The sequence below is a fragment of the Monopterus albus genome, unplaced genomic scaffold (genome assembly GCF_001952655.1).
Source record: "Monopterus albus unplaced genomic scaffold, M_albus_1.0 scaffold7.1, whole genome shotgun sequence".
Classification (NCBI taxonomy): Eukaryota; Metazoa; Chordata; class Actinopteri; order Synbranchiformes; family Synbranchidae; genus Monopterus; species Monopterus albus.
Window position 1 is genome coordinate 2,252,932 of NW_018127887.1, and position 20,593 is coordinate 2,273,524.

General features: G+C 42.0%; 1 protein-coding gene across 1 annotated transcript in view; it reads left to right on the forward strand.

Moving 5' to 3' along the window:
- Nucleotides 1–2,705: 2,705 nt before the first annotated feature.
- The window catches only part of LOC109973063 (neuronal cell adhesion molecule-like), a 72,163-nt gene continuing 54,275 nt past the window's right edge, over nucleotides 2,706–20,593 (forward strand). The window contains exon 1 of the mRNA XM_020622379.1: nucleotides 2,706–2,915. The gene's annotated coding sequence lies outside the window, so the exon portion shown is untranslated. The remainder of the gene's footprint in view (nucleotides 2,916–20,593) is intronic.

Genomic DNA, 20,593 nt, shown 5'->3' on the forward strand with positions numbered 1-20,593 from the left:
GACATGTTGACTGGACAAGCCGGGAATCGAACCGCTAATCCTCCGGTTAGGAAACGACCCGCTCTACCTCCTCAGCCACAGCTGCCCCCAAGTAACTATAGTGTTATACTTAATATGATGTAAACCCTGTCACAAAGTATCAAGAAGTTTCATCTGAGTTTCTGACAGTACAAAAGGCATGGCTTTTGGGTGGGGGGTTAGAGACACTATTAATTCTAAATCACAAGACAGGTCTTCTCTCGTCCTCTGTAATTTTGAATGAATACTGTAAAATCAAGATTATCCACTTTATTTACTTTGTCTTTTACTTTAACGTTCAATGTTGGCCCTTGAATTTGGCCTTACATGTTTTCTCACATCAATAGTTTGGAGGTTACTTTCAGAGCAAATTCAAACTCTGACACAGAAGTGAGCACTGATTAAATCCTGACATTTTCAGGGTTAAATGAAGAGCTCCTTTGAGTGAATGCAGCTATGATATCAGTGGCCAAACTTGCACTTGTTAACAGAAAAGATTGCCTTCATTACAGCCTTTTTGATGGTGACATTGCATTTTACTCAGCATACTCTTTGGTGATGGGAGATGTAATGGAGCAAAAGGCTTCAATGATTCATTAAAAATTACCTAGTGAAAAGTAACTTAAAACAACTGTAAATTGAATGCTGTAGATGCAAATGGAAAATGGGAGAAATCAAAGAAATGGACTGAACATGAGTTGTAAAACCTTTTCCAAGGATTCCCATGAATAATAGTCACTGTAAATCCAACATGTTACCTGAAAATCTGCTGTCACTGTGCTGAATTAAATTGATTCATGTGATGCTTTTGCCTCCTGTCCGTTATGACAGACAGCCAGTAAAGGCTGCTCCCACTCAATAAGAGAGAAGTCATAATGTAACATGACAGACTGAGAGAGGAAATGCACCCTCTCCTGATGTAATAGATCTTGCGCATAAAGTTGTCCCTCAGCAGTAATCACATCAGTAATTTAATTTTGTTTGCATCTTTGTCCAGACCTCCGACCTCAGAATACTAATATAGTACTTGTCTCTGGTCCATGCTGGTAATGTGTCTCAAGGAGGTTTTGACAAGTACTGTGACTTCATGTCTTTGTGTTTATGTAATAACTGTTTATTCTCAGGGTGGCTGCTACTCAGTTCCACCTCGCATTTAGCTGCAACAAATCAACCCAGCTCATTAGCACTTAATTAGTTTTGGAGCAGGCAGCTGATATTGAGATTAGATATGAAGAGTTTAATTTAAAAATGTGATTTTCACATTTGTAAAGAAGCGGCAGAAACACGGGTGATAATGAATAATGGGACTTACTGACTGTCAAAGTCAAACTTTTACATAACAGATGAATGTTATAAAAACTGAGCTATTTTTCTTGCAAATAATACATGGCTAACTCTTTCTCTGCTGCATATTTCAAAAATGTCAGTGCGAATGTATCATGGTTGTAGTGTCATTTCTGTGTTTTGACATAAGCTCTAACTGTGAGCGTGCTGAGCTATGGTGAATCTGTGTTATTAATCATCACCTCTGATGAGAGCCAGGTCATTTCATGGTTGGCCTGCTGGTGCTGCCTCTGTTATCCAGTTTGATCTGAAGAATAAAAAAGAAATAACACTGACTCCGTAAAGAAAACGGGCCAAGAAATAGCTCTTTCTCTTCCGCACAATAGCTTTGCCATTTGTGAAGATTTGCATCTCAGCGATCAGAGGACTTCAAGGATCCACTGCAGTAATAGACACGGTAATTGGAGTTACCAGTGAGGCAGAGAAAACGTCTTCTCTGGTGGGCTTTTGCTGTTCAACACAAAGCCCTGACAAGATTCACTTTGCAGCTTGCATATTTGGCTCCATGGTGCTGTATCCTTGAACTTATGAAAATCCCTCAGAGTATTTTATGGATAATATGCATGGGAGAAATTAAGAGAATATTTTAATGAGATTCAGGAGGAATGCAGACATATCTGGAGGCGGTCTGAAATGAGAGGCAAGGACAATTAGAATAATTCCCAGTGTGGCACTATAAACTGAAGTGGGTATGAATCCCTTGGTTCCTCCATTAGATGAGGGGGACTGCTGCTTTTGACACTGGGGGATTAAATCCAGCAAATGACGCTGGCTGCATGTCAAGCCCACTTTCTCCCAATTTTCAGTCAGTTGTCAGTGTTAAGTAAAACAGAGGTTCTGAAAATAGTTTACCTTTAAAGAAAGAGGAGCACTGAACTACGTGAAGGAGGGTCCATGGATTTGACCCTTTTAAAGGTTTTGTATAGTTCTTTAGGCTTTTTATGATGGGCTGCACTTAAGCATATTTCTACATGGTTAGTAAATGTAAAGGCATTTTCATCTTGGTTCAGATCTGTGCCACAACCTGATTTCTGTCAAACTGCTTTTGGATGACAACTCAAACCTGAAACCCTCTTTTTATGCCAAACCAGGCTTAATTTGAAAGCCAATCCCTGCTGCTAAATAACAGAAAAGGACATTGCTGAGCATTAAAGGGCAATTTTTAGCTTGTTCTATCCTAAAACTCGTCCAGCTGTTGTCCATCTGTGAGCTTGAGTCTGTCAGGGGCTAAAGTACTATTAGCGTGTCTATGTGGATTTGCTAGAATGGTTCAGTGCCTTCAGGCCACTATATATCGGCAGCGGCGCTGCAGTGCGCGCAATGGGTGTGCGCACGTCCCGGAGTGCTGCTGCGTCCCCCCGCCCCGCCTGCGTGTGTGTGTGTTGATGAACTGGTGGGAGAGGAGGGTACCAGTGAGGCAGGGAAGGCAAGTGCAAGAGGCAGGGCGCTGAACAGGATTCCGTGTAAATACACAGCAGTCTGTATCGCAGTCTGTCGCAGGAGACTGAAGACAGAGCAGCTTCGTGTTCCGCGTCACGGACTGAGGAGAGAAGGTGAGCTAAATGATACCATTCATAATAAACACGTGCGGTGTATCTCATAGTTCACTGTCAGGAGTTTGTGAAGAGAGAGAGAGGCAGCGTGCCACAGTGAGTTCGATGCTCTTGGCTTGCAGTAAAACCACTGTTCTGTTTACAGGGTGTTTTCGAAGCGCACTTTACGCTACGTTAGCGCATAGCTCTGTGGTCATCAGACACAGCAGGTGCAGGTGTGCGGGACTGCCAAACCAAGGGCTGACGCTGAGTGTACTGCTTAAAAGATACTGCCACTTATATTCCAGTCTGAACCTTTCATGTGGTTTGTCCTTTGCTTTATGATGCCTACTGTATGTTTGACCCTGTAAGCACAGATAGCCAGATATGGATCTCTTGTATCTGACAGATGTTTTTTGTCATGTGTTGATGAAATTGCTGCCCTTATACACAAAACCCCCTCATGTCCTAAGCTGATTTGCTCCCCATATGTTTAATTCCCATCATATTCATATCACAGCCCTGTCTTGTTTTGACTGACCGGTCAGTTTGTTTAGAGTAATTTCTCTTCATCAAACTCAGTCTGATTATGATAGTCCCCCACCCCCAAGATTCACCACTTACATCTCACTCCATTTATTTCACATAACCAAGCAGCTGCTTTACTGGAAAAAAAGCCCCTCATTCCCACCCAATCCCCTCTTTACTCCCCCGTCCTCCTCCCTCTGGCTCCTGTTGGTCAGAGCTTCAGTCAAGGGGGAACTCACCATCATGCAACAACAACCCCCCTACCCCTCATCTTGCTTTGCTCACCCCCAGACAGTCACACTCACACACCCACATACACATGCCTTAGTTGCACACTTTTGCTGCCTGCTCAGACACCCTAATTAATACAATGCTAATGACCCCTGCTACTGTATATTGTCTGATGCTCTTGTACTGGGTGGGCTCTGAAAGGGCTGACACACTTTCTAGTAGTGTTTATTCACTCCAGGCATACTGCTGTTAATCAGTTTAAGAACATAACAATATCCCTCTATGTCTGCCTTACGCCTAGTTTGGATTCATTCAGAAACAAGCCTCTGAATGTATGCATACCCCTGACTGTCTGTGTCTCTTACGGTGGGCTCTTCACTCCTAGTTTGGCCATGCTAAGTTAGGATGGTGCTTGAACCCTGGGAGCCACTAATCTTCTGCTACTGGAGCTCTGCTGACAGATAGGCCACTCAGGCTTATTTTACCAATGTGGAGAAATCAGGATAAGATAGTGACCTACATTGTGCTGCCATCTTTACTTTCACCAGCAGCACCACCGGCACTAGAGGGGAGATTTGCATAAATAAGGGATTATCATGACACACGTTGGCTGGTGTTATTGTGAGAGCACCAGTCAGTCATACTGCTGACCTAATACCAGCGGCGGGCAGCTCTGGAGGCTATGGGAAAAGCTTGGGTGTCGGAGGGAAAATGCCACTAATTTAACTCTGTGGGCTGGAGAAACACGCAGACTATTCTGCATCAACGTTGCTTCTGTAAGCGGCCGTCTGTGGCATTGTGAACTCCCCCAACTGCAAAACGGGACAAAGTGCCTCACAGACAGAAAGTGCTGTTCTGTGTGACTTGTGGTGAAGATGATTACATCACTTAAAGGAACTGGTGTCAACCTGAGGGACTTTCACTTTACTCATTTGACAAAGGACACACTTCATTAGCTGGTCAACGTGACATTCCCTGGCCCCACTTCTCAAATTTGGACATTTAATTCAGATCAGAATGTTTAGCCAGGTCATCTAAACCACTTTATTTGTCAAAACCAAACACATGTTGTTACAGAGAAACTGTGTGTATGTATAACTACTGCACATTATATACAGTTGGTCAAATTTGAATGAGTGTGTTGGTCTGTAAACTGAGATCAGTGTGTATGGCCAACAGCTGGGCTTTCAGTTTTACTTCCAAATAAGTTTAACTAATGCAGGAGAAGCTTTGAAGCCTGCATGATTGTGTGACCACTTGTGTTTCTTGCCTCATCTGACTTCTTTACTCTTTTTTTAGTGATGTTGCCATGTTGTCAGATCAAAGCTGTTATCTTTCTCGGTGCACTGTTATCATTACTGGTAGAAATATTGACCAAAACTAAAGAACATAGGTCAAAATTGAAAAAAAAAAAAACGAACTGTTCCTTAATAAGGTCCTACCATAATGTCTTTTTTTTATGCAAAATTGCACAGGCACAGTTCAATAACGCACCATCACAGGTCACTCCAGCTGACTGGCTGAATGATTGAGTGTGCTCTGGAGACACGTGCCCTGAGTGGAGACGATCCAACCGCCGTTGTGAACAGAAGTGCTGTGCTGCTCAGCTGTGATTAGGCTAAATCTCCAGGGACCGATGGAGGCCTCTGCCTATCCATTAGTGTCACTGCAGTCTGGGTGTTTTTTCCCAGTGGGCCAGTCACACAGCAGCACAGCACGCTGACATTGCTTGGGCCCCCTTGTCACAAACATGTTCAACTCATTTTGGGACAGATAAGTGCCTCATTAGTGAACTGCAGAGGGAGCAGGGTCCCCCCTGTTTCATAACTGCGTGAGCACTTGCTTTGGTCGTAATGTGGACACATGTATCTGAGGGTCGATGGGTACATGCAGTGAAGGGCATGCATGTTCATGTGTTTCACTTTTCTGTCTGGGAGTGGAGCCTGTATTGTTACAATCTGGTGGGTACAATTACAGTTTCACACTCAGTTTGGCAGCAACTCTAATGGGGGCTGACACGTTCCTGTGAATCCACTTTGCACTGCTGTAACTGTTGATGTTTACATCCTAGGCCTGTGTTATATTATCAGGAGCGGATGGTGACAGACGACAAAGAAAAATTGATATTAGGTGATTAATGTGTCACTCACAGCAAGACTCAGACTGGTTGTCTGAGTAATTAGATACAAAGATGTGCAGTTACCCTAATTTAAAAATGCTTTGAAAGTGTTTTATCTCAAATGGTGCTGAAACATTGGAATGATTGATGGATTAGCAATTCATAGAAAATTACCTGGCAGCAATTTTAATGGTTGATTGATAAAGCTAATTGTTTTGGTTCCAGCTTCAATTTTGTATATTGGCTGTCTTCTGGGATAGTAAACTGAATATTTTTGTGTTTTGGACAGCTGCTTGGACAAAAACATACATGTTCATGGGTCACAAAATGCAAGTCCGAGTGGGGTCTTCATGTTAGCCTGAGTCAAGTCTCAAGTTTCTAATGTTTCCAATGCAAACTATTCCAAGAGTATTTTCTTCTGGTGTATCTGACATATTAACTAATAAGAGTTTATAGTGGGTTAGTATTTTGTCTCTTGAGCTCCCACAGATCATTTAACTTTCCTCTTACTGAATTCTGTGAACTTGCACATAAATATGGAAACTGAATCTAAATACAGATATTATATACAGTGCTTCCAGGCAAACACTGGCATATGTCTCTTAGATTTATCAACCCTGACACAGTTGTCAGTTTATTAAATACACCTAGCTAAAACTAATGCAGTCTAATACAACTGTCTTTCTTGAATGTGATTATTTGTGTTCAAAGTGTTTGACAGAGGTGCTGAGTCAGCTTTATGGAAGCTGTAGCTTGTGCTGCTGTTGCGTTGTATTGTTATAAGGTCGCCGACTCAAGTATCCATCTCTGGACAAAACAACTTGGGTTACTGAAAACTGTGACGGGCATTTTTCACTATTTTTGGATAGTTAGTAAATGAAATTGATTCAATAATAATAGTAAATAATCATCAGATTAATGAAAAAGTGGTTAGTCATAGCCCTAATGACAAATGCTGTCTTGTGTGAAATAAGGTGCTTTACCGTTACATTAGGTTGTATATTTTAGGCACTGTAGGGAGAGTGGACAGGTGGTGGATAAGAAGCTGTCACTGTGAATGTTCCATTGTGACAGAGCTTCACAACATGACAGTCATCAAGCACAATCACTCAAGGTTGCTCAGGGAACATCTCTATTATCACCCATGTCCTGTCATTACACCCCTCAGTGAGAACAAAGCATTTAGAGATGCTCTTTTCTGTCCAGACCAACTGCCTGGGAATAACAGCAACAGAGCCCCCTTTGATGTTGGAGGTTGGAATAATGGTATGCCGTGTTGTGGGTTTTATGTTTCCTCTCTGCCCCCAGTAGAGCGCCTGACATGTTAAAGAGCTCTATACACCACTGCATCTGACTCCTAGTCAACCTCGAGTGTAGGCACTTGAAATGAACAAATGAAGATGAGACTCGAGATTTGCGCTTGGAGTACATTTTCTCAATTGTCTGAAGATGCTCAATTGTTCTGCTACCCACCAGAAGCAGCAGAGGGTGGGAAAGGAAAAGTGGGAGTGTTTTGAAGCTTTCGAGGTTGCAGGAGGGAGGAGGGGTGGATTATGTACCTCAGTCGATGCTGAGAAGGGGCAGGGGGAACAAAGGGGATCTGTTTTCTTTGCCTGTACTGGTGGAGCGGCCGTTCTAGACCTTTTTCTTGTAGTGTAGGGGGGTGATGCAGGGTTATGCCCGAGGACATCCACAATAGGAACTTGGGCGTTGGAGCCTGTGTTTGAAGACACAGCTGTTCTTGCTGAGGAAGACTGGAGAGGCGGCCTGTGCTACTGAAAGCCTCCGGCCTGTTAAAGCTCTGGCCAAGTTTGGATGGACAGCAGATGTTGGAGAGGTAGTTGGTGGGCCAGTGGGCGCACATTACAAGGACCAGCGCTTCCCTTTTCTGTACTGAGAACAACAGGCATTGGTGTAGCCTCACCAAATTTACAGAGAATCAGGAAGAGTGTGTACTTGAATGATTTCTGTTCTCAACCCTCCATCTTCCTCCTATTTGCTTAGAGCTTAAGAAAGACTCGACTGCACATCCCACTCTCTGTTGGCACAGTGACGCAGCCCACTTGTGTTGCCTAATAGCTGAGCAAATACATCACCACAGCTCTTATTCTGCTTGTAACACTGGAGATTTAAAGAATGTACCTGGCCAAGAAATCCATCACAGACCTTCAGATGCTTGCCAGCTGGTTGTTGCGCATTGCATCCTATGAACTTGTAAAAGTAGGGGGGGTTGGCAGAGATGAGCAAAGCAAAGGGGTAGATTATCTTTATCGAGTGATTGAATCAACAGGAAAGAAGGGGACACTTAGCTGTCAGCTCATGAATAAAGTTGACATGGAAACACAAAGTGGCTTTGCCATGGTTGAGGAGGCTTGCTGACCTCAAGGTCTTATTTAAGCCCAGCCTTCTAATGCCCCTACCCTTTGCCCCACCCGCTACCCCTTCCCACACCCCGGCTGAGGGTAAGACACCATGTTAGCAGACCAGCAGCCACCAGTGAAGGGCCCTTAATCCAAGTGGGATGACAGCTTGGCTCTAGATGCTGTTTCTGTGGCACTGAGACCAATGGGCTTTTCTTTTCCTCGTTTTCATCCTTGAAACCCCCCAAACACAGCCACAGGAATCCTGGGAAAAAATTCTCCCAGGGGAAACAAAGGAATGGGATGGTAAACAAATCCAAGTGTAGCTCTGTGATTCCTCCATTCAGCAGAAAATAAATGTGCATGTCTTTTGAGGATTCAACAGCACAAAACACAATGTAGACTTGGGCTGCTTTGTTTTTTCATTTTATTATTGTCCTGGTGCCACGTGTTGTGTAAAAACAGACTTCAAAATGAATAGGGAATATGGAGGTCAGGAAACTGTAAAGTTTGTTAACGCTGTCAAAACAGATCTATTTTCTTTCCTTATCAGCTGAGCCATCCAGAGTTCACACCTGTGTGACGAGGTTCAAATAGGCCAAGCATGTCTGCTAGCAGACTGAATCACTGCCAGGCAGCTGCGGCAAGTTATCTTCTCCACGCCGATCGTGCTGCTGTTCTGATGGCTTGTTAACACAGGGAAGGAGCAGGAGTCAGAATGATACTGTCTTTCCTAAAATATGATGGAGTATTTTTAATATTTAGTTCTGAAATGTGTCGGTTGATCTATTCGGTTGGATGAGAGACAGCATTTTTGATCAGGTCATTGTTTCAACCTCGAACACCTGACAAGACAGAGGATGTTTTTTATAAGTCTCAGCTTCTCAAATTTAGAACATTTTCTAAAAAGTGGTAAAATAATCCACAGATTAATCACAAACAACCACCACCATAAGAAGACTTTAATCAAAAACCCAAGGACGTCCACCATGGAGCTGACTGTACCCAGGCTTTGTGCCAGCGCAGTTTAGGATCAAACGCAAGCAATAGAATAGCAATCAATATAATCTCCTTGCGGTCAATCCCTTCCTGGTTTCTCAGCACTGGGTATCTTTAGAAGAATGTAATTGTCACAAAGATAATTCCTTGCTGTGGGCGAGCTTGGCCCAGCTGTGAGGATGAACAAATGGCAACTTCATTTATCAAGATCTCCTCTGAGGATGGCTGTCCTGATAACCCAATCAAATGAGAGCTGTCTGGGCCAACACTGGGCTTTTTCAGTTCTGGCTGTCTCTCTATGTGGAAATATCAATGAGTCTTTGTCAAGCTCGCATGGGTTATAGCCAAACCCCTGAGATGCTAATGCAAAGTCTGTCAAAGGGACACTGACACTATAATCTCTACATTTGTGGACATTCTCAGCAGCTTGTGCTCCATTTTCTGTATATTTTGACACAATTACAACATTGTACATTTGGATCTTGGTTATGAATGTCATGCTTTATATTGGTTTTAGTTGGTATTGTGCTGGCAGAGGTTGAAAAGACTCTGGTCTGAAGCAGACCTAATGTCAGGTCTTCAAGATTGGGTGGTTTTGGGCCTCTCAAGGCACAATGACCACATCTCTCCATGGACATGCTACTCAAAGGGGTTATGGTATGACAGAGAGCACGCCTCCAAAGATCCCGAGAGAGGGCAAAAAAGGACACTTTGATTCACTGGTCATTTGTGATGTTTCACTGAGGTGGAATTCATATAGCTCTGCCAGTATCTTTATTGTAGCTGACATTTCCTGGTATGTAGAAGGCTCAGCTTAGTGCCAGGGGCCACTCTTTAAATGTTCACTGCTTTCATGAATTGTGGTTTGTGGAATAATAGTTGAAATTTGAACCCTAGTTGAAATGTTCTGAGAGGCTCAAGTGCATTTTGTCAGCTGTTTAAGCTAAATGGGTGCATATTTGAGGATTTTACAGTACATAATTGTTCAAATCGCCATCTCTGTAAACAATCTGTTTTCCCTGATTGAATAATAATCCAAAGTATAGTTTAATTTCCAAAGTGAGCCTTTGAGATTATGATATGCATAGCACTGATGGATTTATTAAAACCTGGTTTATAATCTCAGCTTCAATAAAGGAGCAGTTGCTTCCTTGAGAGCAGATTATGATCTCTACCACTGTGTCAGTGCTTCTCTTGGGTTTTATTTCACGCCCACATTTGTTAGATTTTATATGAACTGGTCCTTTTAAGTTTTTAGTAACCACTAGTTTCAAATTGGTGCCATAGTTTGGACAATTACAATTTGAGGAAATGGCTTACCTGCTTACTGTAGGTAAGATAGGTAGGTAAGTAATGTCAGTCACCATAAAAAGTCTGCAGAACTGTCCATACTCAAGTAACCAGCCGTGTAAACAGAAAGTCACAGTAGCACTTAACTGCTCATTTCACTTCTGTTGATTACGTTAATAGAGGTTGACTATGTTTAAATCGCGGTTAATTAGACCTGAACATTAACTCTTTGCTGTCTTCCACTTAGCCCACAGCCTGTGTTAATGAAGGACTGATTGTTGGAAATGGTAGCTTGCATTGTCGGTTAATATATTATTAATCACTTAAATTAGGCTAGTCCATTAATCATTGATGTCCCTATTATGGACTGTTGCTCAGAAAAAAACTGGACATTTGAAGGTGTTTTCTTGGACTGTGGGGAAACATGAGGGATATGTCATAGATTAAAAACAAACAAACATATGCATCAGTTGATAAATAATGAAAATCATTGTCGGCTGTAGCCTTACTCTGACGTAACCTGTTTTAATTTAGTACTTTAGTACAACCAGCTCCAGGTGCTACATGAGCGGGCCACAGTGAAAAGAAATGTTACCAATATTTTCCTTACCCTCTAACTTCCATCCTTTCACTGGGTTTTTGAAAGGAACATTTAAGCATATGACTCAGTGTATTGTCACTCAATTATTAGTGAATTTAAAACTAACAAGTGTCTGATTTTCCTTGTGTTTACCCTGCAGTATTTGCTTATTGTACAGCCTCATACTCTGGATGTAGGTTAGGTTTTTATAATTGTGGGAGCCCACATGTTTACACTAACATATCCAGGGGTAAAGCTATAGCCAAACTAATAACATGCATAGTGTATGAATTTCTAGTTTTCCCTGTTTCCAGCATTGCCTTTAAATATGTGTTGTTCACTGTTCTCTCTCACTGATTTCTGGCCCTAATCAGGCCAGAAAAATGGAACTACATGGAGGTCAGACTGATTAGATTCTCCACAGTCACTGGCTGTGAAAAGAAATCTAATTAAGCTTTAGCAGTACCAAGTGCAACTCCCCAGGATTACCCTGGCCCTGTACCCAAAACTCAACCCTGGGAGAGAGTGATAACTAGACTCCCATATTCTGAGGCTGGGGAGGACTAGAAGGACAACTGCTTCAACCAACCCAACTACACAGATGACTGACATCACCGCAGATTCAGAAGTGTATCAGTCACATCATCCTGGAAGCAGTGAAAGATGTCGGGTAAATTATTGAACATCACCGTTTGCGATTTACCAAAGTCTCTGTTAATGTTCAACACCACAGCAAGAAGTAGTGCATATAGCTACAGTAACGTCAGTGTGTTTTGGGGAGATAATGATAGAACTGGTTTCATCCACAGCGTACACAATCCCCTGCTCTTTGAAGTCAAATTAGAAGTGTGTCTGTATGGGTGGAAGCGACAGATTAGAGAACAGAAAATGTGCTTTGAAAAAGCATTTAACCCCCCCGCACCCACCAAAAAAAGCTTCCTGTAGAAACGGTATAAAACTCAGCGAATAAGTATCTTCCCATTTGTCTCAGCTCTAGGAATTGAGGTGGATGAAAGCTCTGAATTTTAGGGTTTGCTTTTCACTTGCTCTTTTGAGTAAAAGTACATGTTTACTGTCATCATTACTTTTTAACAGTCCTTGAAAGACTCAGTTTAGCAGGAGAACAAAGCACAACAGGAGACCACTATTGATCAGGTGTTTGCCTGTAGGATGTAGGGTGGATGGGAGGAAGAGGTGAGGAGGGTGAAGGGTCAGGGTGAGGTGAGAGACAGGGAAGAGACAGTGACCAGGACATGCTCTCCTCCTCCAGGATGCAGTCAAGTCTCTTTTAAGCCATGAAACAATGCACCTGCTGGAGGCCTGAGGATATGTTCTCTCCCCATGCGTCCTTGCCCAAGTCTCTAATGTATCACTTAACCTGTACCCATGTGAATAAAGCCTCTGGTATTCTAGCATTATTATATGAATGACTTTTTTGTTGACCGATAGCTTCAAATCAAAAGTTGCAAGAGCTGATTATCTCTTCTCCTCTTCTCAGAGGGTTACATTGTTTGAGTGGTGTTTCCCAGTCTGGCATCAACATGCAGCCAGAGTGAGAGATGAAAATACCTCTGAATTTGTTTTACTCATGTTTATCTCAGCTGTGATTCAGCTAAACTGGGACTTTGGATATGAATTTTGAGTGGAAGCACAGTGCTGGCAGCAGTGGCAGGGCTGTGTCCTTGACAGCCCTATTGAATTAATTCCCTCCAAAAAGGCTGGTTTAACCAATGAAAAGACGAATGTGAATAGAGCATACTACTCACCTACGGTGCTGCTATGAAGGAGGTCCATTTTTACCATAACGTGAAAGCATCCTTTTTTTTAATTCCTGTGACTCGTATTGTGTGGAATGGAAGCATAATGGAGTAGGTGTCCACAGAGAAACCACCCGGGACAGCTCATCATAGCACTTCAACTTGATTGACGTACCACTTCCTTTTTCACATCAGACTTGGCAAAATGGTATGAAAGTGGGTCTTTTACATAACATTGGACAATTGCATGCCTAACCTCCTTCATTCACTGCCGGGCCTCTGTGAATTCAAACTGGAGCAACCTCAACATCTCTGTGTTTTGTGATGCTAAAATTAGCAGAATTGGGAGGCATGTGCTTGAAATGGTAATGGAGGAAATTTTGTTTCACCATGGATATTCACCAAAAATTAGACCAAATTAGTTTGGTTTGGTTTGGTTGGACATTTAAAAAAGGGAAATATGGACAATGTGTAATTTTATAGTGATATAATGCATTTTTGTAAAATCTGTTGAGAAGCTTGATTTAATGTCCAATTTTATTCTCAGAAATACTGTAGCAGCATGACAAAAAAACAAATCCTATCATAAGGGCCATTTGCTTGTTTTTTCCAGCGCTTTCAGCCACATCTTGTGCCCTTCGTCTAACGGTGTTTATGATTTAGCCACGTGATGATACTTAACAACAGTTCTTCTACCATATACGACTACCTGTCACTAACACACCACAACTTGGAGACTTTATGGATGAAGTAACCAGGCAGGAATATACTGTATGTGTGAGGTTATTCCAGTTAGAATTTCCCAGTTAATAAATAGTATAAAGTGATTGTTAGTTGTAGTTGGTGTTCAGTAGACACGGTATACTGACCAGTGCTTTATCCCATATTTGCCTTGTCCCTCATAGTGTGATAACCTTAAAATGAATGAATAGAGGATTTTAAGTGGGACAGTCAATCATTTTCTCATCTTCTTATCAGTCTGACCACAGATATGGAAGCACAAGGATTAATATAACACAAGATAACATCTTATTAATCCCCATGGGCTGATTTGAATAGCCGCTGCCATGGTGCCGACCTGTTTTTGCCTCTGCTTCCTTCACCTCATCTCTTACTAAGAACTAAGTTTTCTTAGAGAAAATGAAAATGCAGCAGCCTGTTTCAGAATAGTGTATTGTGCTGGATGATTTATGGTAGTGTTGGCAGATGTGGCACAAATGAACACTGGCATGACGCTGAGACTTTTCCCCTCATAGACTCACACAGGAGCAGCCCTAAGCTGTGCTGAGTGCAGGAGTGTGGCTCTAAATGTTTAATGGAGAGTTAAGGCATAAGGGGCATCTTCTGTCTTTGTGTGCACAGTTTCTCCTTCCCACCTGGCCAAGCTCCAGTGCTCACTGCAGCACTCTGAACCACTACACTGCTGCATTGAGACCGGATACAAAGCCTCATTAGAGACTTTTTAACTCCACTGAAGTCATGTGGTATATTGACTTGTTTTTGCAACACAGGCTTCTGTTCTCAAATTTGGCCAGACTATAAAGTTCCTCAGTCACTTGACTCTTGTCCACCTATATTTCATTTTCTGGCTTGGCCTTCTTCTTCACAACCTCAGCGGTGGAGTAGCATGTAGGTCGTTTGACCACCACCCACCAGATGATGTCGTGGTCAAAGCCTCAGCATTTCAGTGAAGGCCTGGCTGTGCTTCAATGGCTCTTTCACTGCAGCTTGGTGACAATGCATTTTTTCCATGCCATAAAGCAGATGCTGTATTATAGCAGCACAATACTGGGTCCATCTGAAACTGTTTACCATGTGAAAGGCACACCGGGATCAGGATGCCTACCACTGTGTGGGGCTTTTTGACTTGCCACTCTATAATGAGTGCACACTGGAAGGAAAAAGAACAGGCAGCTTTAACCGACATTGTGATCACTGCAGACAGACAGGAAATGTAGTATAAAGTGCTGATCCAGGCTATTCTGCCAAGGCTGGGACTTTCTCTACTTAGAATATAGAGATTGTTGTGGCATCAAATGAGGTTGTCAGCAGTAACACATACAAAAGATAGACACAAAACTTGCAGTTTAATAATTTGTCCACCTAAAAAAAAAAGAGATACTAAATGATTTAAAGCTTTAAAATTAATTTAGTGCATTTCTGGTGACAGCAGTCCCTTGACTTTAGACACAGCTGTGGTGGGTGCACTCTTGGATGATGACGCTGATTTTCCTCACATCTCTGTATCATAAAGTCAACAAACCAAGAACTAAGGAATGAAGTGAAAACAGCTTGACTACAGGGGATTAGCTGGTGAAACAAAGGCCATGCAGTTAAGTGATTAGCTTCCAGTGTGTGACTAGTGCCTGTCTTCTCTTGTCTTGCTGTTTGTTGTTGGTGGGTTGAATATATTCCCCTTGTCCTGAGCTTCTGCTCTCAGGGGTTATTGTATGATGTAGTCCCCCAATCCATTAACAACTGAAATAGTGTTGAACCAGCACCGCTAAGGGACAGTGAGGCTTTTAGTCATTAATAAGTGAGCACTCAAGTAGAGGAGGGACCTTGAAAGGCCAGAGGTGCCCAAGCAGACAGGCTGGTTGGTCAGGTACCCTTCACAGTCAGACTTTTCTACACCCCAGACTTGATTTCATGCACTAGAAAGACCTGCAGTCAGACCATTTCCTGAAGCTGAGGTGTCCTTGCTGGCCCTGCACCACTCAGAGAGCTTATCTTTTCTGACGAGCCCTTCGTGGTCTCCTGCCGGTCATTAGTCATGCCAAAGACATACATCTATCATGTCAAGAGCTTGGAGAAATAATGGCAGCACTGCACACATAAAAGCCCAGACAGGGAAGCATTTAAGTGCATTTACCCAACTCGAGTCCCACTTCAGTAGAAGGATGTGACTATGGGAATAAGGAAGTAACTGTGGGTGTATAAACCAACTGTATAATTAGATTTCTGCCTGTGTAGCAGGTTAATAGCACTTCAATTGGGTGAATGTGTAGCTGAGAAAACAGTGCCGTTGGCTCTAGTTTAAGAAATGCTTGATCATGAATGTTTGCATCATTTAAAAAAAAATACAACCTATATAACACGTTTTTTAGCTGAGCTTTGAAGAGTTTGTTCCATGCTCTGGTTTCTGACCAAGTACCTGCAAAACTAATGACATTCTCATTAGTCTTAGCTGTACTTTGAGTCTAGTGGCAATTAGGGCAACATTTGAGATTATTTTTTTCCTTTCTGCCGTATTTCAGTCTGTTTTTAGAGAAACAGGGCAGTTTGCCTCCACTTCTATACTACAACACAACCCATTCCATTCTATATGCTACACAGCATCTTTGAGAACAGTTTATTGCATACCAATTAGCTATTGGCCCGATCTGTCCATTAAAGACATCTGATGTTGACAAGAAAGAGGGGAAACACTCTGAGGCATGCTGTCAATACATTCAGCTCCCAACCATTTCCATCCAGCCAACTTTTGGAAAAAAAAACCTCTTCACTTATTATGCTGCTGTCTATGCTATCATCTGAAGTTATTTCGGCAGTGAGCATCTGTCCCATTTTGTTATATCATTCCCCTGAAGAGTACAAGGTGTCTTTTTACAGCTGCAGTAGTGTTAGTTCTGCTTATCAAGACTGAAGCAGGGGGAGCACAGACCACAGAGACTACCACATACAGTGTGTTGGAGGCTGTGTGAAATCCCTCTAGATTGAAGAACCGAGCATATAGCACAGACACCATAGAAATTGTGTTACTGAGAGAACTCAGGCTCAGTGCCTGTAAATAACAAGGCTGTTGTCTCCAGCAAATCAAGAGAAGGCCCCTTCCTGCAGCTTCTTCTTATCCTCAGAGCCAGTTTCTCTGACACTGTGCATTCAGGCAGAGCTTGTCTGTCAGCTCTGTTTTGTCACTAATTTATTCATCTAAGCAGTGGCAGCCACATTCAAAGACAATGGCACACAAGCGCTGAGTTGAATTAACCTCAATAATTATGCAGATCTGGCTAAAGAAAAGCCCAATTGTTACTAACTCCTCAAAATTCCTACCCCCCTCCTGTGCTTGACATCCAAGTGAATAAATTACTCGACTCAAGAAAGTATTCAAATTTCTCTCCTAAGGATCCACTTGGAACCACATTATTTGAGTGAGAATATTTAGACTGCACCTTCCAAGGTCAACCAATCCTGTTTACCTTTGCGTTACTGATTGTTTTCACATAGTCCTCAGCCTAATGGAGCCATGTATTCACTCTGAGTGCACTATCCACTACCAGCAGAGCAGGGGATCAATTTTCTCAAAACATTTTAAAGGAATCAACTTGGAGTTTCCAATAAAGGCCTGGTTTAAAGCGCTAATGGATTGTTTGATCAATACCTGAGCTTTTCCAGTGCAAATACCAAATGCAGTTGAACACATTTATAGGAGAGTGTTGGAATCCATTAAGTGTTGACTTGAATCCAGGGGCCATTTGAGCTACAGAGGGATGTACAGTGGGTACGGAAAGTATTCAAACCCCCTTAAATTTTTCACTCTTTGTTATATTGCAGCCATATGCTAAAATCATTTAAGTTCATTTTTTTCCTCATTAATGTACACACAGCACCCCATATTGACAGAAAAACACAGAAGCTTTGACATTTTTGCAGATTTATTAAAAAAAAAACAACTGAAATATCACATGGTCATAAGTATTCAGACCCTTTGCTGTGACACTCATATATTTAACTTAGGTGCTGTTCATTTCTTCTGATCATCCCTGAGATGGTTCTACACCTTCATTTGAGTCCAGCTGTGTTTGATTATACTGATTGGACGTGATTAGGAAAGCCACACACCTGTCTATACAGTGCCTTGCGAAAGTATTCGGCCCCCTTGAACTTTGCGACCTTTTGCCACATTTCAGGCTTCAAACATAAAGATATAAAACTGTAATTTTTTGTGAAGAATCAACAACAAGTGGGACACAATCATGAAGTGGAACGAAATTTATTGGATATTTCAAACTTTTTTAACAAATAAAAAACTGAAAAATTGGGCCATGCAAAATTATTCAGCCCCCTTAAGTTAATACTTTGTAGCACCACCTTTTGCTGCGATTACAGCTGTAAGTCGCTTGGGGTATGTCTCTATCAGTTTTGCACATCAAGAGACTTAAATTTTGCCCATTCCTCCTTGCAAAACAGCTCGAGCTCAGTGAGGTTGGATAGAGAGCGTTTGTGAACAGCAGTTTTCAGTTCTGTCCACAGATTCTCGATTGGATTCAGGTCTGGACTTTGACTTGGCCATTCTAACACCTGGATATGTTTATTTGTGAACCATTCCAATGTAGATTTTGCTTTATGTTTTGGATCAGTGTCTTGTTGGAAGACAAATCTCCGTCCCAGTCTCAGGTCTTTTGCAGACTCCATCAGGTTGCCTTCCAGAATGGTCCTGTATTTGGCTCCATCCATCTTCCCATCAAGTTTAACCATCTTCTTTTTGTAACCTTTGCCAGATCTGTGCCTTGCCACAATTCTGTCTCTGAGCTCTTCAGGCAGTTCCTTTAACCTCATGATTCTCATTTGCTCTGACATGCACTGTGAGCTGTAGGGTCTTATATGGACAGGTGTGTGGCTTTCCTAATCACGTTCAATCAGTATAATCAAACACAGCTGGCCTCAAATGAAGGTGTAGAACCATCTCAGGGATGATCAGCAGAAATGGACAGCACCTAAGTTAAATATATGAGTGTCACAGCAAAGGGTCTGAATACTTATGACCATGTGATATTTCAGTTTTTCTTTTTTAATAAACCTGCAAAAATGTCAAAAATTCTGTGTTTTTCTGTCAATATGGGGTGCTGTGTGTACATTAATGAGGAAAAAAATGAACTTAAATGATTTTAGCATATGGCTGCAATATAACAAAGAGTGAAAAATTTAAGGGGGTCTGAATACTTTCCGTACCCACTGTATCTGGATGTTTTGTGCTTATATCACTCTGATAATTTCCTACAATAGAATCTAATTCAGTTTATGTGCAAAGATTTCCAATAAATTTTCCATCAAATGGTAGAGGAAACGGTACAGTCTTTATTTTTTAAAATCCTGATGATGGGCTTATATCTTCAACTCAAAGCCTTTCTCCAAGTGGGCCTAACTGGTTTTACCTGTGGAATTTTCTTTTAAACAAGAAATATTACTTTTGATGAGATTTTTATGGTCCCATATTTTCTAACTAATGAAAAGGAAACTGGCAATGGTTCTCATAATTTATTTAAAATTAGTCTTTCTAGATGTTTTTTAATTAGTACCAAATTGTGTAAGAAAACTCTTTACAATTAAGAGCTAAACAGCAGTTATTTTTAAGAAATTTTGAGGAAAGGACTCAGAAAATTAGCTGGAAGATACAGAACCCATAAAATAGAACTTTGTTTAAATGCAGGACAGACATCTGGTCACATCTAATCACACAGTTGAAATATAAGGTATTGACTGACTGTGGAAAAACAACAGAAGCCTATTTGCATCCTGTGATTAGCAGCTAAAAACAAGGGCAGCTGAAATTCCGCCTAGTGTACAACTCAGTGGAAGAGATGAAAGCCTGTCTCCGACAGCGTGGTCGGTACTCTGCCTGTCTCAGGTGAAGTCTCATGACAGATCTTGAGAATAAGAACCCCAGCGATGTTGTTTTTACTCAACTGCTACTACGAATAGAACAGCTTGATTTGAAAGAAGTCCCCTTATTGTCCTTGTTTAAACAGCTCATAACTGGTAGTTTGTGCAGTGAGGATGCAGGATCAGTCAATGGGACGTGTCTTGAACCATAGTTGCTTCCGATTCTCTTACTATCACTGTGTTTCTGCAGCTTTAGTTCACGGTCTCCTCCAAATGCTACAACCTGTGTGCTCATACTGTATGTGTGTTTTGTGTGTTTGGGGATATTTGTGAGGGTGAATTACAGATGCAGTGTAAATCCAGTCTAGCTCATAACAGGTGTGCTGTGCATGTGTGGTATGTGTGGTAGACATTGTCAGATGAGCACAGAGCAGTGCTGTAATTAAAAGGCAACACTGCCTCCATGCATCATCAGTGCACGTACACAGGGCTACCACAATGTTCACCTGCACTGATGCTAGATAGAAAATGAGTCTTGCTTCTGCTCACTCTTCCCACCTTCTGCTTTCTTCTCCATTTCTTTGCAGCAGTAGTTTGTTTTTCCCTCCTTCTCGCCCTCTCTCTCTTGCTCTTTGTACACTTTTTTTCCACTCATACACAAATTTCACAATGTGCCACTCTCGACATGCGGGCAGAAAAGCTGCTAGGAGCAGAACAGTGATATCATCCTATTGTCCCTGTGCTGTCGCCTGCACCAGAGAACATGAAGTCTGGGAAGAGAGGGGAGGAAGGGAGAGGTGGAAGGAGAAGTGAGGGAGGGACAGAGGAATCCTGAGAGGGATGGAGAATTCTGTGGTCTTCCTCCACTGGGCTGGTAAGAAACGGCATCCTTGGCCGAGGTGGGGGGGCAGCACAGAAGGCCAAGCAGTGGTTTACTTTATTAAACATACTGTAAAGTCTCAAACATCTTCTAACATTTGAGTTAGAAGCCTCATTGTTTTTTGATCTGCCCTTGTTTATTTCGCTGTTGATGCTGTTTTCTTTTACTACGTGGTCAATACATGTTGTCTTTGTATGTACATTCTCACAGTGTTACTGTATAACAGACCTTTATAGTCATGAGATATCCACCTGCTTGCTGTTCTGTAATGAACTAAAGAACTGTGAGACTAGTTCCATACCTGTTATCAGTCTTCTTGTCTGTCATAAAATGAAAAATTTTACGGTGAACA